At 42.3% G+C, this 27,444-nt stretch overlaps 1 protein-coding gene across 1 annotated transcript in view; it reads left to right on the top strand.

The window, feature by feature from the left end:
- The window catches only part of KCNIP4 (potassium voltage-gated channel interacting protein 4), a 676,014-nt gene that overhangs the window by 33,108 nt on the left and 615,462 nt on the right, over positions 1-27,444 (top strand). The window lies entirely within an intron of this gene.

Genomic DNA, 27,444 nt, shown 5'->3' with positions numbered 1-27,444 from the left:
GGGTTGGATGACACACTAAGCTAAATCATGGCTTACCTCAGCACAGCGCAGCAGCAAAATGACCAGAAAAGAACAAAGCAGCATGATGCCCTCTCTGGGAGCTTACATGCTTGTTCATTTGTACTAGCTTGGAGTAGAGACACACCTACTGTTCTGCTGGTTCCAGTGAGTCTCCACCTCTCTTTTATGAAAATGGGGGCACATGACACTAGTCAACCCCCACCCCTTTTTTACTGTAAAACCTGATGGGATCAGCTTGAGTGCATTTTTTAAGTTCAGCTTCAAACAGATTTCGCAACTGATTGGTAGATCAATCTGTTGCCATCCAGGTGTAGCCAATGGAAACACTTTGCTGTAGGCGACTAGTGTGCTCACAGCCTTAGTGTTATGAATGAATCAGGGCAGTGGTACTTAACATCCATAGGTAGATACTTGTTTATTTACCCAGATACACTATATATTTAGCGTCATTTGGAGGGAATTACTTAAATTAGTCTTAATTTATCAATCAATGCATGCTTACATGAAAGTAAGTAAAACTGAATTCAGTGGGATGTGATCTCAAGTCAGTATGGAAGTTATTGCCTCAGTTTATCAAATGGGGTGATTGCTGCTGGTTTACTTACATGGAAATCTATGAATAAAATGTACTATGTAAAAAGGGGGAGAATCTGGGAATATTGTTTGTTTACTGAACCCTCCTCCCCCTGGCTAATCTGAATGGTGTGCTGCTGCTGCCTGCCTTTGGAAATTTCCTCACTCCATTGTGGGAAGGATGGTTTAGCTTACTGTCTGCGATTGTGAGATAGACTTTGCTGTGGGTTTTAGTAAAGAAGCAAATAAGGGTGCAGTTTGTTTGTTTTTTACTTTTCTAGGTGTCTCTCACCACGAGTACACCAAATGTCTTTCGTGTGGAAATACCATATCACACTATTTCTTGATCAAGCCAGTCGGTCAGTGATGCCTAAGGTGCTGCTACTTCTTATTTCTCTTTACCCATGTGCATATAAACCAGATATGAAGACCAGTTCATGCATCAGACAAAGTGGGATCTAGCCCGCAAAAGCCTGCATCCCAAGAAATGTGTCAGAACCTTTTGCTGGTTTTGCTACAATAGAATGACAGATATAAAGAGACATACATGCAAACACTGAAATCCATATAATGGATAGCAGTTTTGTGCAGAGAATTTATGAAACATTTTTTTAAATAGTGTACATAAATCACACTGAACTAAGATTTCTTATTAAGGCTAACATCCTATACAAACGTTCCTGGGAGTAAGTCCCATTGAACTGTTGGTTGTCTGCATTTTGTTTATTTCAAATATTTAGTTCCTTTCAACTCTATGTTCTGTTTATCAGTGATGCTAAAAAATTGAAAGCTTTTATGGCTTGTAGCAGAAAACTCTAAGCTTCTCATCAATCTGTAGGGTGCTAGGATCATCCAGTCCCATTATTATTATTGCAGTATTTGTGATTACTTTATCACAAGTTCAAAACAGAGCTGAGGATTCTAGAATACCAGCTGTGTGATGAAAAGCACTTAGTTAATTGGAACCAGTATATTGCCCAAAGTAATGAAAAGAATGATAGGCAATTGGAACATTTTTACTGCTGATTATTCCATTAAATATGGCTTCAATTATTCAGCAAACTAAACAATTTGATCTTTTAATGCAGGGACAAATGATCCTTTGGGAAGGTTTGGCGTCTTATACTTTGAGTCTTGATTGCATAACCTGTGACACATCCAGTAACCGTCTTCTGAAAAACAAATCTGCAAATTACGTGCAAAAATAACTGCCCACAAGACTTGTAGTCCTATTGGTCGTGAAGACAATATCAAAAAGTTCCATAGAAATGCTTTGTTGTGGCTAAAGCTCTGTCCATACAAAGACTAGACGATGTAGCGCGTGATCAGCTGCAGCGCGGGGAGCTCTCGCGCTCCAGCTGATCGCGGTCAGCTGTAGCGCGGGGAGCTTGCTTGCTCCAGCTGATCGCTGTCAGCTGGAGCACGGTGGCTGGAGCTCCCTGCACTACACCTGGATTACCTGGTGTGCGTTTCTGAGTGTGTATTATATAATACAGTAGGGCCCCACTTTCTGGTGTTTTTTGCTTTTCAGCGAGGGTCTGGATTGTAACCCACTGTTTGAGTGGGGCCCTACTGTAGTGAAATTTTCCCCAGATTGTTCTACTTCAAATTGGAGGTTGGGAGTTAAATTACTGAACCTCCTTCATATTAAAATATCAAGCTGTTTTTTTTATTTACAGGCGGCTATCATAAAGTATTCTAGCCTATCTCCTCAGCATTCTACATTTCTATTTGTCAGGTTTCTTTTAAAAAAAATTTGTGTGGTTGAAATAAAATACATTTCCCCTGCCTATAGTCTGAAGTGGTAGAGTCTGAAAACAGGTTTTATCGCATGATCTGTTGTTTTATAGATTTGGGCCTAAATCTTCAATTGAGAGGCATGAACTGCCCAAAGGTGTCAGTAAGATATTTACTTTTTTTTAAAAAAGGAAAAAAACATCACATTGAAGATGGAAATGTGGGCTTTGATCATATTGTCTTTCTGGACAACCTGCATTTGCTTTTCTGAAAACAATCATATCATATGTCTTAGGAGGACAACTTAACACTCTAACAAGCAGCAGGTTTGCAGCCTGTGAAGGTTCTGATATGTTGTCAGTTGTCTGACAGTGAATGGCTGAGCTGCTCTGATGTCACAGTGCATCTGAGCAAGCTGACATGTTACAGCTTCACTGGATGCCAGTGACTTTAGCACTGTGATATCAGAGGGAGGCTGGTTGGTCTAAGGACCATGAACAACTTTCAAAAGACACCTTGCAAACTTTCAAACAGTAATGGGCTGTTAACTCAGTTGACTGTGTAGACAGTGAGATACTTTACTACAGCAGAATAAGCTGCTGCGCTTTGGGAACTGTGTTGAGAGCAGTTGAGTTATTCTAGAGACTCGTAATGAGTGAAGCCATTGGCTGAAGGTAGACAGCACCTATTTTATGAAAAAAGGAAAGTGGAAGAAGTGGATTGCATTGACCCGTTCTGCTCCCCTCTCAAATCCCATAAGAAGGGATTGTCCTGATCATGAATTTTGATATCTTGCCAAATCAAGCATTCTTTCAGATTGATTCCTTTTGCTGTTTCTGGAGAGCAGTATGATATTTATTGATCCAGTGGCTGGGGTAAAAATAGTAAGCTGAGTCTTAGGCTGAAGACAGATGTTGTATAAACAAAGGGCTTACACATATTCATAAATAAAAAATAAATGAATCTATGCAACGGATCTGTCAGAAAAGCATAGTAGCAAATAAAAGGCTGGTTCAAAGCCCCCCACCCCTGCCTTGAACAGCTCTTTCAAAGTTCAGGCTAAAACCCAGAGCAGATTCACTGGCCCGCTGTCATTGGCGCCACCAGTCTGCACTGCCTGTTTGCCTGCTTTTGCTACCTCCTCCTTCTCTAGCTGGGGAAATCCCTTCAGCCTCACAACCCCTCCCTCACATATTCTTTCAGTGCATAGGGAAGGCCCTGAACCCCCCTAGAATAACGCAGCCTTTGCAACTATACTACTAGATTAGCAGTCTTGCCCCTTTGTGGTCACTCCGTTGCTACAGTGCATTTGACTTCCATTTCAGGCACTTGGCCAAATGAGAAGCCCTGTAGCCACGTGCCTGAGATGGGAGGTGTTTGCACTGCAGCGCAACTCAGTTTGAACAACGTGATTTGTATATCCATGATTAATGTCAAAGTCCATTTAAGATCGTGCTTAAATATGCAGGATTTCTTTCCGTTCATTCCTTTTGAGGGTGGAAATCATTTCTATTGAGGGGGAAAAGCAAATTTTCTGCTTTTAGTAAGAAGCTGTTTGGGAATGATAGCAATGATTGCTCCAAAATAAAAGCCTTGTATATGCCAACACAAGTATATGAATATGTCATCTATATTAGCACAATTACTCTTTTTATAACCCTTCAAAATGTTGGCAGTTTCTATTATTTTTAATGTATGTGTCTGTCAGCTGGGATCCAAAGAATTCTGTATGTGTCTGAAATGCTTTTGAACATGCACAGAATTTGTGTTTATTTCCCCATCTGGCTGAAGGTCCTTGCACTGCTGTGAGATGCTACATGGGCCGTAGGCAGAGCTTGGAAAAGTTACTTTTTTGAACTACAACTCCCATCAGCCCAATCCAGTGGCCATGCTGGCTGGGGCTGATAGGAGTTGTAGTTCAAAAAAGTAACTTTTCCAAGCTCTGGTAGGCCTTCAGGCTTGGTTTTCTGATGACCACAAGGAGCTCCTTTGCGAAGATGAGCCTTTAAAAAGATAATGTGCATTGATCATGTGCGTTGATCCCAGTCTTTTTAGATGTATTTGTAGCCTGCCCCATCCTGAAGCCTCCAGATGACTCCAGGTAACAAGGCAATATTAAGATATTCCTAAAATTAACAAAATAAAAGTTCAAAACATAATCTCTTAAAAAATATTACACCCTGTTGGATTTAGTATGGGGAGATTAGATTTGTAATCTGTGCTAAGGCATGAAGCTCACTGGGTGTCTCTAAACTTTGGACTATCTCTAAGACTAATGACGTGGGGAGCACATGGTATTACGAGCAGCTTTTTAAACATCAGGATAAATATATAAGAAATAAAATGAGAATATTGTTAAAACTAAATTGGGGTCATTCAATTAATCTGGCAGCAGATTCAGGTAGCTGTAGTTTTGGGGATTTTTTTTTTTTTTTTTGTATAGGAAAAAACCTGATATAACAGAATTTGAGATTACCCATTTTAGGAGTGGTGAGAGAAACATTTTATTTCTCGGTCATAATACTAGCATCACATGAACGTGATTGACAGGAGAGTCAGGACAGACAAAAGTAAGTACTCCCATGTGGTTGCTACTACTTTGATAGCTTTAAAACGGGACTAGACAAAATTATGGATGACAAACAAGTGTTAGCCACAATAGTTACTGTTAATGTACTGAATTTATGAATTGCTTCCCACAACAGACAGTCTCGGAGTGGTTTATAAAAATAAAAGACAATGGCACAGCAGAAGATGCACAGATATATCATAAACATAATTGGAGTATCCAATCACTGGCGCTGCCCAAATGACCAGGAAGACAAAAACATATTTGCCTGGTGCTGAAACGATGACAAAGTTAGCATCATGTGATCACTTGCAGGTTCAGAAATGGTTTGTCACTGCATACCAGTCCTTAGGGGTCAGATGGTAGGGGGACTCTTATCTTCATGCCTTGTTATGAGCTTCTCAGAAGCTTCGAGCTAGTGGGAACAGAATGCTGTTGAACCCTTGGGCTGATTAAGCAGAGTTCTTTCATATATTCGTTTGACTAGGCACAATGTTGGCTAGCTTTGAAATAAAGGGAAGGACAAAAATTTCAGGGGACAGGCTGTTTTTCTGCTATTGCTTTACTATTTGCTCCATGTCTGTGCTCAGGTTTGGCACCCCAAGTTGCTGAGTGCTGCTAGTCTCCCTTGTCCTTAACAGATGCCAACTGATTCTCCCACCAGGGTCCACCAGCGCTCAGACTCCGCATCCTGTATTTTAGGATCTGAGTCTCAAGGCATCTACTAGTACCTTAAGTAGATACTAGTTCCTGAATACCAAAATTACCAGAAAAAATACTAATTCTTTAAAATAATCCTATATATAAATTCTTTTTTTTAAGTTCTACACATGAGCAGAGTGGGAGAACTTGATGAACTACTTCTTCCCTTGCTGGAAGGTTGTAGCGTCTGCTGCCTGTGTTTCTCTGGTGCCAAAGAGGAGTGGCCAGAGCTTGGAAGATTACTTTTTAAAAGTAATAAATTAGTTACAATTACATGATCCAAAAAGTAGTAATTTCCTTTACAATTACAAGTGCTCTGAAAGTAACTGATTACTTTTTCTCAAAAGTAATCACTACAATTACATTTCAGTTACTTTTTTAAAAAAACGCCTACAAGGTGCTGGCCTTGGCTGCTGCACATCTGAGTAGCCTAAAACAACATTAAAAATAAACAAACACATACAGAGGTAGTAGAATAATTCTTTTTATCCATAAGATAGCAATGGTGGTCTCTCCGCTAGTAAGAGAGATGGGGAGGGAGGCAGAGGCCACTACTCAGATCTTTGCACATCAAACCAAGTGCAGCCCTCCCCTCAGCCAGCAAGCATAATCTTTCTCATTTAACCACCTGCCAGACCCTGCCCTGCCACCAACTAAGGGACACTCACTCAAGCAAACATTTTCCCCTGAGATGCAAAAAAGTTAAAATACTGCAAATGCAGCGCAGGAGCCAGAGCGAGTGGTGGAGGCCACTTTGTGTGCCAAGTGCAAACACAGTGTTCTCTCACGCACACACACACGCACACACACTTTATCTCCATTATGCTGCTTCCTCCTCCTCCTTTATCCATGTTCTTGCCCTCTGGCCCCTTTTTCCCTCCACTCCATTCTTCACCACCACCATCCATTTTTTTAAACAATTGTTTTCTCCATTCCACCCCGTCTCACTCTCCACCTCCTCCTTCATCACCTCCTACCTACCCACAGAGCATGAGGGAAGAGCGACGCTGCCAGTTTGAGGCACATGATTTTCATCCACAAATCAGAGGAGCAGAAGACTTCCCCTGCTCTCCTCCCCCCCCAAGCAATGCCCAAAAGTAATGCTGGAAACATTACAATTACTCCACAAAAGTAATAAAATTACTCCTAGTTCTATTACAATCAAAATGTAAAAGAATTACCCACTCGTTCCTCAAAAAGTAACGAATTACAAGTAATTTGTAACGAATTACTTCCAAGCTCTGGGAGTGGCATGCAATAGAAGAAGTGGCCACTTTTAGCATGGCAGATAAAATATGATTTAGAGAGCAGATAGAGTTCACACTAGATTTTCACACCTGACCTTTTAGGCACTTGTAATCTTTTCATCTGGTAAACAGTACACTTCTAAAACAGTAAGGAGAAAGTGAGAAATCACTATGTTATGAGTAACATCAACCGCTTTTAGGCATTTGAGTGACAGTGGAATTAAAGCATTCTTAGTGGTATTATTCATCCTCCCCCAGGCAGAACAGCTGTCTTTCAGTAACCAGCCAGAAGGATGCAACACTCATTTAGAACAGAAATCTAAGAGAAGGAAAATCTCTACAACAGAATACCCCTATCTCTAAAACAGAAAGGATAATAAGACTAAATTGCATTTTCATTTGCCTAAACAACCAATCAAGGTAAGGAATAAAGATTTGTTTATAATCCTGAAATGTAAATGTTCTGTAAAAAGGATGAAAATATTATTCAGTCTCCTTATAAATATGTAGTGTGATTGGATTTCTGTACAGAGGATGGGGTAACTTTATTGTTGTTGTTGTTGTTGTTTATTGCCTGCCCTTCAACATTAGGTCCCAGGGCGGGTTACATAAATTTAAAATATAGTATTTAAAACCATTAAAACATATTACATTCACAGGAGTAGAGTGAGTTCTGAAAACATACATGTCAGGTGTTGAAGTTCAGGGTAAAGAGATGTGTCTTTAGCATTTGCCAAAAACGGAACAGTGAAGGTGCTAAATATACCTTTTCTTAAATGAAGGGATAGTTACTGGTCCGAGCAGCTTCTGGACAGTGTAGGGAAAGATAGTGTGAGCCTTCTCTGCTTGGAGCACCTCTTCTAGGAAAGAAACATGGTGTCCAGCCACTTTCACAAATGCCTCTAGTTTATCCACTTTGGTATAGAGGTTCATTTCTACCAGCTTGGCTTTAATTAGCGGAATTGCCTCATCCAAGAGTTGGGATATATTGCTTCCAATCCTATTGGTCATACCACAGAACTCATCCAATCTTATTAACATCTCTTCTATACATTCTTCTACTTCTTTCACCTCTTCCCCTGCTTCAGAGACCAGGCAGAGGGTGAACTGCTGAGCCTTGCTACTCTCCTCCACCACCACCACCACCACCACCTCCAGAGGCCTCCTCTGGGGCTCCAAGTTTCCACCGTCCTCTTCCAGCAGCTCCACTGCCCAGCCATTGGCAGAGAGATCCATGGACATCAATGAGACGAGTCTGAGGAGGTGGAAGCTCCCCCTTCACAGGCTGCAATGCTCATAACAGCACTACCAGAGCCTCCGAGCCCAGAGACCACGGTTAGGTGCAACTACAGCTACCCCACAGAGGAGCCGGCGGCAACTCAAGCTCGGAACCCCACCATAAGAGCTCTGTACTATAATTAATATGTAAAGTATGAACTTTGATTCCAAAGGGTGCAGATAAAAAAGGGATCCATTCACATGGATCATTGAGCCTTATAACTAAAGATGCACTTTGAGAAATCTGATCATTCATTCTATTCAATAAAACCTAAAAACCTAAGTTGTTCAGGATGGCATTTTTGGCACCTGAGACAAAATGGAGGACTGAAGACTTTCAACATCATTGGAAGAAACCTCGCATTTTTATGAATATGTGCAGAAATTGTTGGTTGATAATACGAATTGATTGTCTGGCAGTGCTCAAGTTCGATGTACTTTTTTTAAAAAAATTGAAAGTATTAAGAGATAGTTCCCCAAGGAAAGAATTGCTGTAATCCCAAGAACTGTGTTAAAAGTTTTTGTTTTGTTTTTTGAACTGCCCTACCACTGTGGCAAATGATTTTGAAACTTGGGCACATTATAAATTTATTCTACCAAATGGCATGTTAAGCTTGCTGCTGTTCAAAGAAAACCTTCTATGTATATGTAACAAGTCTTTTGGCATGCCTGAAGGAATCTTCTGGGTTGTACCAATGGCTTTGTGATAACATAGTACAGTGTTGTGTATACTAGATATGCACAGTCTTTGTGATATCATACTGCAAAATACTATCGACACTGCAGTTTGTCAGCATGTTCCATTCATAAGCAGATAGGCAAATTGCTGGACTAAATTCCACATTCTACATGAAGAATGCATTAGCACATCTGAAGATCTGCATGTGTGGTTTTGGAGATAGAATACTGGGGACCTCGCTTAGTATCCTATTTCCACCCATGTGGAATCCCCTTTGGAAAGATATAACCATATTATGGATAGTGTCATGGTGCTACAACTTGTATGAGAATACTTTGGGGATCAACTTGACTGCTCCCAGCTTACCTCAGCTCTTCCTTCTGATGCTACAGTGCCAGTTTGCATAGTCCCCATCACCTTCCACACTCTGGGCAGTCATTGGGGCAGAATGGGCCCTGAGATCCAGCTGTGGATGCCCCTGCACATCCATGATGGCACCATCAGTGCAAAAATTGATACCTAGTCTGAGCTGTCTCCTTATATACTCCAGGAATGGGCCAGAGTGAAAATGGTTACTGTCTAGCACTCATTAGTCAGGAATCTATTGCTGTGTTAGTTGTATTACTTCGACTTTCAGAAGAAATCTTGCTGACTTTGAAGAGTTACACTTGGCGTAAGTTTTGCTTCTAACTTTAAGTATGTTGCCAATTATCTTTCAACCTTTAGTGTGGCAGCACCTACTCTGTGGAATTCCCTCCCTTTGAATATTAGGCAGGTGCCATCTCTGCTATCTTTTCGGTGCCTTTTGAAGACTTTCCTCTTTCAGTAAGCCTTTTAGGTTGACACCTATCCCAGTTTGCGTCTGTGTTAGAATTGCTTAATATGTTTTTTAATAATGTTTTTAACCCTTTTTAAGGTTGTTTTTAAAAAAATGTTTTTAACACTGTTTTAATGTATTTTAAGATCTGTTTTTATGATGTTTTAAAGTGTTCTTAACTCTTTGTTTGCCACCTTGGGCTCCTGCGGTTGGATCACCACCTCTTTCAGGGCAACTGGAACCACTTCCTCCTGCAAAGACAGATTGACCACACCCTGGACCAACTCAGTCAACCCCCCTTGTCAAACTTTAATAAGCCAAGAAGGGCAAGGATCGAGAGGATACATTGCTGGCCACATCGCTGCAAGCACCTTGTCCATGTCATCCATCTGCATCAACTGAAACCTTTCCCAAGAACTTGCAGCAGATGTTGCACTGGACGCCACACTGGAGACTACACTAGATGTGGATGGGGCTTCAAGATTGCTATGGAGGTGAGCAACTTTAACCTCAAAGTGCCTTGCAAAGAATTCACAGTGGGCCTCTGAAGGGTCTAAAACTTCATTTCCTGGAGTTCATGTCAACATAGAATCATAGAACAGTAGAGCTGGAAGGGGCCTATAAAGCCATCATGTCCAACATGATTGTTCAATGCAAGAATCCAAATCAAAGCATTGCCGACAGATGGCTGTCCAGCTGCCTCTTGAATGCCTCCAGTGTCAGAGAGCCCACTACCTCTCTAGGTAATTGGTTGCATTGTCTTATGGCTCTAACAGTTAGGAAGTTTTTTCTGATGTTCAGTTGAAATCTGGCTTCCTGCAACTTGAGCTTTGCCCACCTGGGTACTCGGTGCAGCACTGTGGTAGATCTGAGGGCCGGGGAGGTAGGGTTGCTGTGGTCTATAGGAGTTCTTTCTCCCTCACCAAGCACCCTGTCCAGACGGCGACTGGTCTGGAATGTCTTCAACTTGTGCTGGGCCAAGGAGACAGACTGGGAATACTGTTGGTGTACCGCCCACCTTGCTGCCCAACAGCTTCCCTAGCTGAGCTGACAGAGATATAGGGCGGCAAAAAAGTCTTATTTTGCTACCACCATTAGATCATCCCTTTGCCGCCCAGCGGAGCTTTTTAGGGTGGTACGAGGGCTTCTACATTCTGGCTCTCATGATACTAAGGGAACATCGGAAGCCCGCTGCAACAAACTTGTGGAGCACTTCCAGGATAAGATTGCATGCATCCGTCGGGACTTAGACTCTGATGTTATGACAGATGAATCCATTGAAGTGTCCAGAGCGCGGTCTTGTCCTTTATTATTGGATGAATTTCAGTTGGTGCAGCTCGAGGAAGTGGACAAGGTGCTTGGAATGGTGCGGGCGACCACACCTGCTCTGGACCCTTGCCCATCTTGGCTAGTGAAGACTAGCAGGGCTGTAACCGCCGGCTGGGCCAGGGAGGTAATAAATGCCTCCTTGAGAGAGGGAGTAGTCCCTGGTAGTCTCAAGGAGGCAATAATAAGACCTCTTTTAAAGGAACCTTCTCTGGACCCAGATGTTTTGAACAACTACAGACGGGTGGCGAATGTCCCTTTTTTGGGCAAGGTTCTGGAGCGGGTGGTTGCCGGCCAGCTCCAGGCGCTCTTGGATGAAACCGATTATCTGGATCCGTTTCAATCCAGTTTTAGGTCCGGTTTTGGCACTGAAACAGCCTTGGTTGCCCTGTATGATGACCTTTGTCGGGAGAGGGACAGGGGGAGTGTGACTCTGTTGATTTTCCTTGATCTCTCAGCGGCGTTTGATACCATCGACCATGGTATCCTTCTGGGGAGGCTTGCGGAGTTGGGAGTTGGGGGCACTGCTTGGCAGTGGCTCTGCTCCTACTTAGCGGATCGTCGCCAGAAGGTAGTGCTTGGGGAACATTGCTCGATACCCTGGACTCTCCATTGTGGAGCCCCTCAGGGGTCGGTTTTGTCCCCCATGCTTTTCAACATCTACGTGCAGCCTCTGGGTGCGGTCATCAGGAGTTTTGGAGTGCGTTGCCATCAGTACACTGATGACACGCAGCTCTACTTCTCCTTTTCACCTTCCACAGGTGAGACTGTTGATGTGCTGAACCGTTGCCTGACCGCGATAATGGACTGGATGAGAGCTAATAAACTGAAACTCAATCCAGACAAGACTGAGACACTGTTGGTGAGCTCTTTCCCTGCTCAGATGGTGGATGCTTATCCTGTTCTAGATGGGGTTACACTCCCCTTGAAGGAACAGGTTTGTAGTTTGGGAGTCCTTTTTGACCCTTCCTTGTCGCTCGAGGCTCAAGTGGCCTCGGTGGCACGGAATGCGTTTTACCACCTGCGCTTAGTAGCCCAACTACGCCCCTATCTGGACAGTGATGATCTCGCCTCGGTTGTTCACGCTCTGGTAACTTCTAGACTGGATTACTGTAACACGCTCAACGTAGGGCTGCCCTTGAAGACTGTTCGGAAACTTCAGCTAGTGCAAAATGCAGCAGCCAGGCTGTTGACGAGGACCAATCGGTCTGCGCATATAACACCTGTCCTGGCTCGCTTGCACTGGCTACCTATTTGTTTCCGAGCTAGATTCAAGGTGCTGGTGTTGACCTATAAAGCCTTACACGGTGTGGGACCGCAATACCTTGTGGAGCGCCTCTCCCGCTATGAACCTACCCGTTCACTTCGTTCAGTATCTAAGGCCCTCCTCCGGGTACCAACTCACCAGGATGCCCGGAGGACTGTTACTAGATCTAGGGCCTTTTCTGTGGTGGCCCCCGAATTATGGAACAGCTTACCAGAGGAAATACGCCTGTCGCCTACGGTTCTTTCTTTTAGGCGCCAGGTTAAGACCTGGCTATACTCCCAGGCATTTTAATGTTTAATGCTTTATGTTTAATGTTTTTAGTTTAATGTGTTCCTTTGTTACTGATTTTATTCTATATTGTATTTTAATCTCGTTTTGTACACCGCCCAGAGAGCTATTAGCTATGGGCGGTCTAGAAATGAAAATAAATAAATAAATAAATAAATTCCGTGTCCTGCACTCTGAGACCATTGAGGGGAGATCCCAGCCCTCCTCTGTGTGGTAACCTTTCATGTATTTGAAGAGTGCTATCATATCTCCTCAGTCTTCTCCAGGCCAAACATGCCCAGTTCTTTCAATCTGTCCTCACAGGGCTTTGTTCCCAGTCCCCTGATCATCCTTGATGCCCTCCTCTGAACCTGTTCCAGTTTGTCTGCATCCTTCTTGAAGTGCGGAGACCAGAACTGGATGCAGTACTCAAGATGAGGCCTAACCAGTGCTGAATAGAGGGGAAGTAATACTTCACGTGATTTGGAAACTATACTTCTGTTAATGCAGCCTAAAATAGCATTTGCGTTTCTTGCACCCACATCACACTGTTGGCTCATATTCAGCTTGTGATCAATGACAATTCCAAGATCCTTCTCACATGTCATATTGCTGAGCCAAGTACCCCCCCCATCTTATAACTGTGCATTTGGTTTCTTTTTCCTAAGTGTAGAACTTTGCATTTATCCCTGTTGAATTTCATTCTTTTGTTTTCAGCCCAATGCTCCAGCCTATCAAGGTCCCTTTGGATTTTGTTTGTCTTCCTCAGTATTAGCTGTGCCCCCAATTCTGTATCATCTGCAAATTTGATAAGCATTCTCTGTACCTCCAAGTTCTTAATAAAAATGTTGAAGAGCACTGGGCCCAGGACCGAGCCCTGTGGTACCCCACTCGTTACTTCTGCCCAGTTTCAGAAGGAACCATTGATAAGCATTCTTTGAGTACGATTCTGGAGCCAACTGTGGATCCATCTAATAGTTGTTCCATCCAGCCCACATTTAGCTAGCTTGCTACTAAGAATATCATGGGGCACTTTGTCAAAAGCTTTGTTGAAGTCGAGATACATTATGTCCACAGCATTCCCACAGTCTACAAGGGAGGTTAGCTGATCAAAAAATTAGATAAGGTTAGTTTGGCAGGATTTGTTCTTGATAAACCCATGTTGGCTCCTAGTAACCACTGCATTGTTTTCAAGGTGCTTACAGACTGACTGCTTAATAATCTGTTCCAGAGTTTTTCCAGGGATTGATGTAAGGCTGACTGGTCTGTAGTTCCCTGGTTCCTCCATTTTGCCCTTTTTGAAGATAGAGACAACATTAGCTCTCCTCCAGTCATCCGACAGATCACCAGTCCTCCATGATTTCGCAAAGATAATAGAGAGCGGTTCTGAGAGTTCTTCGGCCAGTTCCTTCAATACTTTAGGATGCAGTTTATCAGGCCCTGCCAATTTGAACTCGTTCAAAGTAATTAGGTATTCCTTACCTGTTTATCTATCAGTCTCAAGCTCCAGTCCTGCCCCTTCCACTTCATGTTTCCCGGGAGGTCATAGACCCTGTTTTGGGAGAAGTCTGAGCCAAAGTTTGAGCCAAACAGACCCCTGATAATACAGAAAAGCTCCATTGGATGACTACTTGAGGATGCGATGGTGGCAGAGAAGTGGGCCTTCTTTGTCGCCTTCTCTGCCACACAGTAGGCATGGTTAAAATGCTTTACTTGTGCCCAATTAACCTCACAGCACATCCTCCACCATGTGCGCTTTAGCTGTTGTCCAGCCTGTTTCATTGCTCTTTGTTCACTGGTGTACCAAGGTTTATATGTTTTGAATGAAATGTAGGGAAATATAAGGTAGCTTCATGTGTCTGTGTGAGCACCTATCTAAATTTTAGATTGAATTGTTTAAACTGTTTAGATTTAAAATCAGGGAGATCCAGATTATATATTTATTTATACAGCAGGCATCACAGTCCCCCCCCTTTTCTCAGCTTATAATTGCATTATTCATGTTTGGCTTACTGCTTTCCTATATCAAATTGTATTATATTTCTTAATATTCCAAATGCTTGGCAAGTTTATTTAGCAAATGAAATATCTCCCTGTGATGTCCTGTAACTGCGGGTTTATTAGAGTATATGTGGTAAATAGACTAAGTGAGAGGGGGGAGTACATGGGTTGGAACGTTGGAGAGTGTTGTATAATGATTGGCTGAGCGTTTGAGTGTCTGAAGGTATAAATGAGAGGATGACAGCTGAGAGGGGGGTCGGTCAGTTGGTTCTGTGGGTTGATTCTGGATAGAGTGGATTGGATTAGGTGGGTAGTGAGGCAGGTTATTGATGACTAGAAACATAAAGAGTAACACAACTTATGAAACTACACACTTGTTGACTAAACCTTTAAGTAATCTTGTTATTCCCTGTGTATATAAATAAATATTTATTGGTTTACCAAAACGCCTGATCCTTGGCTGGGTTTACACAGACCGGAAAGGTGGGCAGGGCATATACCAAGGTTGGGAAACAGTATCAATGGTGGCAGCAGTGAAGAGATAGTATAACATCATCAGGTATCCAGAGCAACCCAGGGCTGTAATCTTTATAGGCACAAAGATACAGGGGGGTTGAGGCCTGTAAGTGCACCCAGACACAAAGGAGCAATAAGCCAGGAGGAGATGAAGGCACAGTCTCAAGGCAATATTGTTTACAGGGAGTGTCTGGTGGTGCTGCCTAGCAGGGGGATCTTGAGAAAACTTTGCTAGAGCCAGTGAGAGAACTGTTTTGAAAGCAGGACCCTGAGGTGGGACCGTGACAAGGCGGTGATGAAAGGAAGGGGCCTGACACTCCCCCCCAATATATTAACATTGGATTCTTTGTTAATGTATTAGTTTATACCTGTCCTGTGATTACCTTTAGTTCAGCTGTGCACATTTTGTGATTTGTTTGAGGGTTAATGTAGACACTTTTCTGTAATTTCTCTTAAAAGGAGTTTAGATAATTGTTCTTCACTTTATCTGTATTTTGAAGCTTTGTATATACATAGCAGACATTGAAGCCCTGGGGGTCTATTTCAGTGAAGGCATTGTATGCTAACTAAGCAGTATTGGTGTGGTAGGTGTGTCTGATAATGGATCTTTGTGGCTTTATAAGTATTAGGCAGAGTGCGCTGAATCTGAAACAAGATGGTGTGGTTGACAAGAGTGAGAGCAAGGCTAAAAGTGCAAGGAAGGAAATACGTGGTTCAAAACTTGCCTCAACACAGCACTTGATAGAGTTTTATGCAAGCTGCTATTCCTTCAACCTGGTGCCACCCACTGCATGGGCAATGTAGAGATAATAATGGTGCCCTACCTCAGTTACCTACAAATGCAGCAGAATGAGTAATCTTAGAAGTCATGGAATAAGAGTAAGCTTAGCGGGTGCTCTTTTGGATCAGGAACTGGCTATGAAACAGAAAGCAGAGAGTAGGAATAAATAGACAGTTCTTCCCATGGAGGGATGTAGAAAGTGGAGTCCCCAAAGGATCTGTATGGGGGTCTGTGCTTTGTAGACTTGTCCATAAATGATCTAGAGTTGGGGTGAGCAGTGAGATGCCCATGCTTGCTGATGATACTAACTCAGGGTTGTTAAAACAAAAATGGATTGTGATAAGCTCCAAAAGGATCTCTCCAAATGGAGAGAATGGGCAGTAAAATAGCAACTGTGATTCAATGTAAATAAGTGTAAAGTTATGTATATTGGAGGGGGGAAATCTTAATTTCACATATACGCTCATGGGGTCTGGACTGGCAGTGACTGATCAGGAATGAGACCCTGGGGTCATAGTGGATAGCTGGATGAAGATGCCAACCCAGTGTGCGGCAGCTGTAAAAAAGGCCAATTCCATGCTAGGGACCATTAGGAAAGGTATTGAAAATAAAATAGCCAAAATCACAATGCCATTATACATATTTGTAATGTGGCCACATTCGGAGTCCTGTGTACAGTTTTGGTTGCCTGCCTTCAAAAAAGATATGATAGAGTTGGAAAAGATTCAGAAAAAGGCAACCAAAATGATGAAGGGGATGGAGCAACTTCCCTATGAGGAAAGGTTGCAGCAGTTGCGGCTTTTTAGTTTAGACAAAAGGTGAGTAAGAGGTGACATGATAGAAGTGTAAAAAATATTCATGGCATGGATAATAAAACATTTTTCTTCCTCTCTCATAACAGTAGAACTCATGGACATCCAATGTAGCTATTAGGCCAACCAAAATGTCATAAAGAAATTAGCTGGTGGAAGCCATGCATCTGCATCAGGTACAGTCTCAAGATAGAATGTGGGAGGAGGTTGCAGGTATTTAGTTGAGGGTCTGTTGGGTGCTATGCAAGTCTTAGGTTGCACCGAGGTAACATGACTTCTTTGAGTGATCCTGAAGCTGATTTTTCATTCTATTCCTGAACACCCCCACCCACTAATTCCAAAGCTGGACAAAATTATCTCTGAGAATATTTCAAATTCTTTAACAAGAATGGCAATTTCCTTGAAGTTCCCACTTCTGTTTTATTCTTCCAAAGCCCTTCAAATTCTCCTTGTCATCTCTTTAGACAAACCTTGATAGCAGTTCAGAGATCTGCAAAGTCACACTGAATTCCCTCAAAATTACTACAGTGGTTTCAGCTGGAGATCAACTTCCAAATTCACTTAGCTGAAATTCAGAAAGAACTCAAATTCCAGGAATTATATTCACATTTGGGGGGGGGGGGTTGACATTTTTCTTAACTTGATTGAGTGTTTAAAGTTGTCTGCAATTCTATGCACAGTTACCTGTGAGGAAACCCCATTGAATGCCATGCAACTTACTTCCAAGCAACAAATATAAGATTGCACCATACGTATAGGTAAAATCAATGTGGACATCTGCCTAGCAGAATTCAGATTTTTTAACCTCCAGTTCATGCTATGTTAATCATTAACGTCTGTAATAAAACTTTTAAGATGACCTGACTTCTGGGATTGACTCTGCTATGTTAAGTATTGCCAGCATCTATCACATGTATTTTAAAAAGAGCTGTGGGCTGAATACTGGAAGGCATTATTCAATTCTTAACCCTTTCTGTTGAGAGGTTTAAAAACTATTGCCTGGAAGCAATTGAGGAAAACAGTAATTACGCTGGTGGTGATGAGGAAACCTGTGATATTAACCATGCTTAGCCTCATCCTCCAGCACTCTGCCAATTAAAATCCATTTAGGGCAACAACACTTACGCTGGTTGTGTTAGCTTAGGACTGTCTGGCCTTGGTGATTCATCACTTTGAGGAATGGTAGAATAGATAAGGATGGCAGCAGGGGAAAGAGGGCTCCCCTCCACAGGACCCTCTTGAGTTTAAGTTCAATCAAGAGAAGGAGGCCGCAGAGTGTACAAAGTAATCAAGCCAAATCTTAAGGAGCAGATTGCAATTTTGATTATTAATAGGAAGGGCTAGTTGATTTTTTCTAATGGTCTCAAAATTACGTTTTAACGTTTAAATAGATATTTCCATACCATCTGCAAATCCTTAGAGTTGAAACATATAATCTGATTTCCGAAGAGTAGCCATGGAAGCCTCTTGCAGTACAAACAAGGAAGAATCTTGTAGCATCTAAAAAATAATAGATTTATATTTTGAAGCTTTGTCATTGTTTTTTAAAAAATAAAAAATAAATCAAAAATCAAAGTTCTGGAAGTCTTTGACATTCAGGATTGTGCCAACAAGTTATGAGGCCCATTGAAATACTGTGCTCTTGCCCAGCTCCTGTTCAGTTCAACAGAATTTACTGATGGAGTATGTCCCTTCATCTTCTTCAGATCATTACATTATAGTGATTTCCTATGGCTGCCCGCCCCTCTCCGCTCTTCCAAAGGAACATTGATCTGTGATTCTGTGACTGACTATTTCAGGGAGCTAACCAGCTCTGAGGAAAGAGTAGAAATGAAATATCCCTAATATAGTATATGCTAAAAAAGGAAAAGCTGGTATTGCAGTTACGCCAGTTGTACAGAATGGATGAAGGATGTGAAATAGGAAGACAATGAGATAAACTTTACAGACTTTTTTGTACTTCACGATGCAGCTACTCAGTTTGCAATATAAAGGAAGAGACTAGTACAGGGAGAGAAGGGCTTCTTAATATTTCTTCTCTTCACCATCTTCCTGCCAAAATGTACCTCCTTCAAGCTGCTTTTACCTATATTGGTGAAAATATATGGTTGCGAATATCATAACTAGAGCTGTTTGCCTGCTGGGATTCTGCAGAATCTGGTATTGGACAGACACACAATTCAGGTTCCTAAGAATCTCAGATTTCATTTGGGGATGAAATCCAGGTTTCTATCCCCTATGATTGCAAAAGCATGCTTGAAAGTGTCTGGCAATGCCTGCTGAGTTCTCATAATACAGAGGTCTGGCAGAATAAGATTTCCAGTGGTGGGTGCCCACAGACTGGAAGCGTTCAATATATATCCCACTTCCAAAGAAAGGGGATCCCAGAGAATGCAGTAAGTACTGAACTTTTGCCTTAATATCCCATGCAAGTAAAGTAATGCTCAAGATTCTACAACAAAGGCTCTTACCATATATGGAGTGAGAAATGCCAGACATCCAAGCTGGATTTAGAAAGGGAGGAGGCACCAGACATCATATTGCAAACATACGTTGGATAATGGAACGGACCAAGGAATTTCAGAAGAAAATCACCCTGTGCTTTATAGACTACAGCAAAGCCTTTGACTGTGTAGATCATGAAAAACTATGGAATGCTTTGAAAGAAATGGGGGTGCCACAGCATCTGATTGTCCTGATGCGCAACCTATACTCTGCACAAGAGGCTACTGTAAGGACAAAATATGGAGAAACCAATTGGTTCCCCATCGGAAAGGGTGTGAGACGGGTGTATTTTATCACCCCATTTGTTTAATCTGTACACAGAACATATCATATGGAAAGCGGGATTGGACCAAGATGAAGGAGGTGTGAAAATTGGAGGAAGAAACATCAATAATTTAAGATATGCAGACGATACCATACTCTTAGCAGAAACCAGTAATGATTTGAAACGAATGCTGATGAAAGTTAAAGAGGAAAGCACAAAAGCCGGACTACAGCTGAACGTCAAAAAGACTAAAGTAATGACAACAGAAGATTTATGCAACTTTAAAGTTGACAATGACGACATTGAACTTGTCAAGGATTATCAATACCTTGGCACAGTCATTAACCAAAATGGAGACAATAGTCAAGAAATCAGAAGAAGGCTAGGACTGCGGAGGGCAGCTGTGAGAGAACTAGAAAAGATCCTCAAATGCAAAGATGTATCACTGAACACCAAAGTCAGGATCATTCAGACCATGGTGTTCCCGATCTCTATGTATGGATGTGAAAGTTGGACAGTGAAAAAGGCAGATAAGAGAAAAATCAACTCATTTGAAATGTGGTGTTGGAGGAGAGCTTTGCGTGTACCATGGACTGCGAAAAAGACAAATAATTGGGTGTTAGATCAAATTAAACCAGAACTATCACTTGAAGCTAAAATGTTGAAACTAAGGTTATCATACTTTGGACACATAATGAGAAGACATGATTCACTAGAAAATACAATAATGCTGGGAAAAACAGAAGGGAGTAGAAAAAGAGGAAGGCCAAATAAGAGATGAATTGATTCCATAGAGGAAGCCACAGACCTGAACTTACAAGATCTGAACAGGGTGGTTTATAACAGATGCTATTGGAGGTCGCTGATTGATAGGGTCACTGTAAGTCATAATCGACTTGAAGGCACATAACAACAACAACAACATGGTGTTGGTATGGTTCAGTGTCTTGCATAGTTCCTTGCTCCTCCCCATTTCTAGCAAAGATGAAATAAATTATGTTTAAATTTGTAATTAGTAAATACATTTTGCAAAAAGAGATTTACGCAGAATTTTATTTATGTATTTTTCCACTCAGAGTATATGCAACAGTGGTCATAGCCCTGACCAGAAGTTAAAGCCAAGTATCATTGTATTAAACAGCTTGGCTCGGATCTTTGCATCCTGAAATAGAGCAAAATCCAGAACACCACTTAATTCTACAAATTTATTCAGAAGCAAGCCCTACAGAATACATGGGGGCTTGCTTCCACTTATGTATGGTTACAAGTATAGCATGCCATTTATAAGGCAGTACCTTCTCCTGCAGAGTAGCCCACAGGGTACAGCAGATAGCTCCAGATGCACACCTTGCTCGGACAAAGGTTGAAAGCAAACTGAGCCTTTTAAAGAAATTATTTATTAAATTTATGTTCTGCCCTTGCTCCCAGAAAGAGCCCAGGGGTGGCAAACAAAAACACTAAAAACATTCTAAAACATCTTAAAAATAAAACTTTAAAACATATGAAAACAAAACATGTTAAACATATATAGAAACAAAACATCTTTAAAAACATCGTTTTAAAAAAAGCTTTAAAAACATCTAAAAAAATAATTCCAGCACAGACGCGGACTGGGATAAGGTCTCTACTTAAAAGGCTTGTGGAAAGAAGAAGGTCTGCAGTAGGTGCTGAAAAGATAAGAGGTGCCTGTACAATATTTCAGGAGAGGCAATTCCAACACTTCTGCCTCCGTACCACCTCTCCCAGGAGCTATCCCCTTCTGGAGAGCTTAGCTTCTCAAATGGCCAACCCTCTGGTCTAAAGATGAGTGCATCTCCATGCTCCATGGCCTCCCACCTGGTGTGCTCCTACCACTGCTGGATCAGTGATGTATTGCGGGGAGGCTGGTTCCTCAGGCTCAGGGGAAGGTACTCATGAGGGTCCTGGCTCTGGCCCTATAGGCACTGGCGCTGTGGGAGGTTGTTCATGGTCTCCTCTCTGCCACCCTTGGGCTCAATGCTTTCCTGATCTCTAGCAGCAGGCTCCTTGGCTAGTAGTGCTGCAGCCTTGAACACAGTGACCTGGACTGTTCTGTGCTGAGCTCCAGGACTCCAGGGTCAGGACACTGGTCTCCTACAGACTAAGCAGGTAAGTGATTTCCAAAGCAGAATAGCCTTTTCGAAAGAGGCTTCTCATTTAGATTAGCAGAACGACATTGAAGACAATGTTATTATTCCTGCCATGCAATCATTTCGGTGCAACCCTAATGATCTCGCTTCTCAGCATAACAATGAATAGTTAATAGCACAAATAACCAGAAAACATTATTAATACAATTGCATTGTTATCTTCAGGACATTAAGAAGCAAATTGGAAAAAGAGATTTCCCAAACGCAAAATTTAAAACAGAGCTGACGCTTCAAAACTGCTACTATAAAATGTAGTGGACAGATGGAGCAATAGGAGAAGCCAAGCATCTGACAAACTTGTATGAAATTAATGTACCATCAGAATCCTACTGTCACTGAAGGATGTACTACCGGTCTCTCCCATGAATGGTTATGAAAGAGCAGCCTAGACATTTTGAACTGGTTGCAGTAAATCTACAATTAGTTTGGCAGCCACATAGCATTTAGACAAGAAGTGCTCATGAAAGGAATACACTAAGAGCCTTTCAGATGTTATACCCTTCCTACTGGAGGATCTGGATATTGGGGGCACATTTCAGCATTCCTGGTCCCTAAAAGTCACGTAGCTCGTTGGGACCATACAAAAGTCCTCCTTGCAGAACTGCAGAAGGGCCCCTGGTTTCTATACAGATGGGAAATAGAGGGATGAAATGGTGGTGTGCAAAATTCACTCAACACTATACCAGTTTTGTCCTGTTTCCCATACTTCCTACGTTAAAAGTGTAGGCTGCTGGGGGCATGGCTGGCTGAGCTACAACATGGCTGCCTAATTCCCTTGCTCCTCTCCCCCCTGAACAGAATCAACCTCCATCCTGCACCCATTTGACTCAACTCGCTCCAGATCCTGTTCTGTCTCTGGGAAATGTACTCAGCCCATCTGAGGAGGAAAGAAAAAGAAGTGACCTCTTGTTTTGAACCTGAAAACAAAACACTTGAATCTATATCACAGCCTAACACAGACAGCATTATGGCACCTGGCACTCAGAAGAACTCACACAACACACCACAAAATGGGGGACATAACGCTACAACAACTAAAAGAAGAGCTTACCAATAAATTGGAAAACAGCTTGAAACCCATAGAAGATAGACTGGCAGGCCTGGAGTCTCCCTTCAACTATATAGTGACCATGGCCTCTGAGTTCATGGATTTGGGCCTTGCTAATACAGAGGAAATCCAGCTTTTGCCAAGGGAAAATAAAACAATAAATATGAAGCTGGAAGACCTGCAGAACATATGTCGTACAGGAAATTTACATTTTAGAGGATTTATTGAAGGAAAGGAAGAACATGCCACATCAGTGAAGGCTTTTATTGCAACTTGGCTCAAAATGACTTTTCCAGACTTTAATATAACTGCTGCAGACCTCAACATGGCACACAGACCACTTGGAAGCAGACCATGCGAAAATGCCCCCCTCCCGAGACATCGTGGTATGTTTTGGAAGGTATAACCAAAAAGAAGAACTGCTGGCTTTACTTCGGGGAACTAAAGGTTTAACCCATGAAGGTAAATCCATTATGATTTTACAGGATCTTGCTCCTGAAACATTACAAAGAAGGTGTGAACTGCACCCAGTAACTGTGGCACTTCAGAAAGCTGGGATATTATACCGCTGGGCTTTCCCATTTTGTTGACTTGTCCCCACTTATTAAGTGCAACTACACTAAGAGAAGCATTACAGATTCTGGAAACCTATAAGATCGCAGCACCTGAAGGACTGCAATCTTCAGAATTGAGAGAGGATGATGAGACAAGCACAAGACAACCATCAACCTCTGGCTGGCAATGCACTGACAACACTAAGAAATCTCATAAGACAAGAGACATTAATGGAAAAGATGGTACAGTAGGGCCCCACTCATATGGCAGGTTAGGTTCCAGACCCCCGCCGGAAAGCAAAAACTGCCGAAAAGCAGATCAGCTGTAGCACGGGGGTCTGGAACCTAACCCGTTGATCACACCAGAGGAGGAGAAGATCAGCTCTTCCCCTCCTCGGGTGCAATCAGCTCGAGTGGGAGTCTGAACGCGCCAGAAGAGTAGATCAGCCATAGCACGCTACAGCTGATCTTTCCTTCCTCCATCGCGATCAGCTGGAGTGTGGGAGTCTGACCACCCCTGAGGAGAAGCTGATCTTCTCCTCCGGCACGATCAGCTGGAGTGCGGGGAGCTGTAGCCCCCCCCAGCTGATCGCCCTGCTGGTGCCGTATTAGTGGAATGCCAAAAAGCGGGGCTCCAGGAAGTGGGTCCGTACTGTAGACCTGTGTCATTAGATTGTCAGCTGCGCTAAGACTGAGCCCACAACAAATAATGGGAAAGGGGAAAGGGGAAACTTTATTTTTCTCATTGGCAAGACATATGTTTTTGTATTACATTAACTGAGCCAATGTTAATTGGTTCATGGGTCTGGACGTTTGGGAGGTAATGGCTAAGGAAGGACCATAATGGTCCTGGATGTACTCATATTAGATCCTGGGGTGGGGGAGGACGGAGTTGCTGCCTAATTTTCTTAATTTTATTCCTTTTCAGCCACCTTCAACCCTGTCTGTTAGGCATCAGGTAATGATGCCTAGTCTGATTTTGTGCCGCCCCATTTGGTTACGGGGACGTGTGGGCTATGTGCTTTTAACTGGGCCTCCTATACAGACCTATGGTTAAGGATTACTCTGTTATTTTTTTTTGTTTTCAGAGTATGCCTTCATGTTGTCATAAGTTGTTATTTGACAAGAGGTTAGAATTGGTTAAATTGGGGAAGGAGGGGAAGGGAGTTGTTATTGCTTGTTCAAGACTGCAAAGGTTTGCTAAAAAGGTCACTGATGTTATAATAGGGAGAGGTAAAGGTGTTAAGGGACTAGGAGAGATACCTTTATGTTATTTGATAACTGTTGATGGCTGAAAACTTAAAGGTGGTTACACTAAATATTAAGGGGCTGGGAAATGTCATTAAAAGGCATAGAATTACTAAATACATCAAAGATATGCTACCACAAGAAATATATAAACATAAAAAGGCTGAACCTGTGTTAAAACATAGATATTTTGGAGAACAATATATTATCTCAGGGTCATCCAAGGCAAAGAGGCACGGCAATTATGATCAAATCTGATTTTTCATTTGAAAGGCGGAAGGTTGTTGCTGATCCATGTGATCGATATGTAATGGTTGAAGGGATATTGGAGGGTAAACATCTAATAGTGCTTTGCTCTGTGTACTCCCCAAATACAGGAGAATTGGCATTTATGCAAACAGTATTTCAAAAACATAAACAATTTAGTGAGGGAGAGGTAATAATGGGAGGAGACTTTAAATGGAACACTAGGGGTTTAGACCCAGCTATGGTTCAGTTAGGCTGTCACCAGCAACGCATCTTGAAAAGTACGCAAGATTTAAGAGAAAAGAACTTAAAATTTTATCACATTCTGGCTAAGCATAACTTTTGCGATGCATGGGGTGAATTGCACCCAAAGGATCATAGCCAGGGCCAGCAAAATACCGACTGGACCGATTGGGCCCAGCGCTTAGCCGGGGCCCTGTGCTCGTGGGGGAATTGCACCTTAAAGGCTTAGCAGGAGCCAGGGCCAGCTCCAGGCATGTCAGGGCCCTTGGACAACAGCCTGCCCCGGGCCCCATCACTCCCCTTCTGCGATTCGCAGCAGGATTGGTACTGTGGATTGCAGGGCGGGAAGTCCCAAGCCACCCGCCATTCCCCTGCTCTACTTACCTTTCTCTGTGCTGTTTTTTCAGCTGCGCACACTGCACGCACAGGTTTGCCTTCAATCAAGATGGCAGCCAAGGTTTCCCTAAGGGGCTGAAGCCACTGCTGCCATCTTGGCTGATGGCACACATGCGTGCTACATACGTGTATTGCTGCCCCTTAGGGAAACCTTGTCCGTCATCTTGATTGATGGCAAGCCTGTGTGCACAGCCACAAAAAACAGCAGAGAGAAAGGTAGGGGAAGCAGGGGAATGGGTCAGCTCTGAAGCTCCTGCCCTGCTATCCATGGCAGGGATTGTGGAAGGGGAGCGCAGGGGCCCCACAGGTTCCCAATTGGGCCCCCTCGTTTGCAAACACCAGCCCTGATCATAGCCATACTTTTCACTCAAAAATACATAATTCTGTGGTGTAGTTGTTAGAGCAGCCTTTCCCAACCAGTGTGCCTCCAGATGTTGTTGGACCACAACTCCCATTAGCCTCAGCCATTGGCAATGCTGGCTGAGGCTGATGGGAGTTGTGGTCCAACAACATCTGGAGGCACACTGGTTGGGAAAGGCTGGGTTAGAGTGTTGGATTATGACCTGGGAGACCAGGGTTTGAACCCCCACACAGCCATGAAGCTCACTGGGTGACCTTGGGCCAGTCACTGCCTCTCACCCTCAGAGGAAGGCAATAGTAAACCACCTCTGAATACCGCTTACCATGAAAACCCTATTCATAGGGTCACCATAAGTCGGGATCGATTTGAAGGCAGTCCATTTCCATTTTTCTTTTCAACTTTAGATCATATATTAATGTGAGACAGCCACTTCTCCACATTGGAGAAAGCCTCTATGGGGGACATTCATATTACAGATCATGCCCCAGTCTCTGCAGAAATCAATCTTTTAATCACTAAATTATTATATATAAACCAAAGATATTATGAATTTGGTCGTAAAAGCTCTAAATTGCTTGCCAATAAAATTAAACTTAAACAACAAAAGAAAATAATCCGCTATTTAGAAACTGAAAATGGCTCATTGGCAAGGAGTATAGAACAAATTAACAAAGCATTTGCACATCACTTTGAAGGTTTATACAGACAACCTCCTTTTAATTGAGAATTAATGACTCAACACCTATCAGAAATTAATTTGCCAACAGTTACAGCAGAACATCGTAAAATTTTAACAGAGGATGAGGTGAGAACGAAGTTTAAATTTATGAAAACTAACAAGGCACCTGGCCCAGATGGTTTTGTTAGTGAATATTATAAATTCTTTAACATTTTGATTCCTCCATTAACAGTACTTTTTAATGAAATCCTTCATGGAGCCCCAATTCCTCCTACTTGGGAGCAATCAAAAATAACAATACTGCCCAAACCCTTTAAAAACTGCACCAAATCAGATTCTTATCAACCAGTATCTTTGTTGAATCATGATTATAAATTATTTACAACTTTATCAGCAAAAAGATTAGATCTGTTACTCCCTGTTGATACATCCAGATCAAAGTGGTTTTATTCCCAACTGTCAAATTGCAGATCCAATCAGAAGAGTTTTAAATGTGATTCATTTTAGTAAAAAATCAGCATCCCCTCTTGCTTTGATTTTCCTTGATATATATAAAGCATTTGATTGTGTCTCCTGGGATTTTTAAAAAACTGATTATTAAAACAATGAATTTGGGTGGACTTTTTCACCAAGTCATTAATGCATTGTATACTCCTCAGGCTGTGATTAATGTAAATGGAACGGACTCTCAACCAATCACTATCAGTTGAAATGAAGCAAGGTTGCCACCTATCTCCACTCCTTTTTTTATAATAATGGAACCATTAGCAAGACCGTCTTAGAGAAAACCAGAACATAGAAGGGGTGGAGATGGGAGGACAAATGCATAAATTAAGTCTCTATGCCAATGATTTGGCACTGATGGTGCAAAATCCTGAACAAGCAGCCCCAGTTTTATACCAGGAACTAGGCGCATTTTATTTAATATCAGGTTTACAAACAATCTATAAAAAATCTGAAATGCTTTGCTACCATGTTTCCCCTGATGTCCAGAGAAAGGTGGCCTCCTCGCTGGGCATCTCCTTACACAGAAAACGGATTAGGTGTCTAGGAGTACAAATAACCAGGGATTTAAAAAAAATATTTTTAGTCAATTACAGACCAGTTTGGTCGGCTATCACTGCCTTAATAAAAGTGT

Source organism: Rhineura floridana, chromosome 9 (assembly GCF_030035675.1).
Source record: "Rhineura floridana isolate rRhiFlo1 chromosome 9, rRhiFlo1.hap2, whole genome shotgun sequence".
NCBI lineage: Eukaryota > Metazoa > Chordata > Lepidosauria > Squamata > Rhineuridae > Rhineura > Rhineura floridana.
This window is presented reverse-complemented; position numbering and strand designations above follow the sequence as displayed.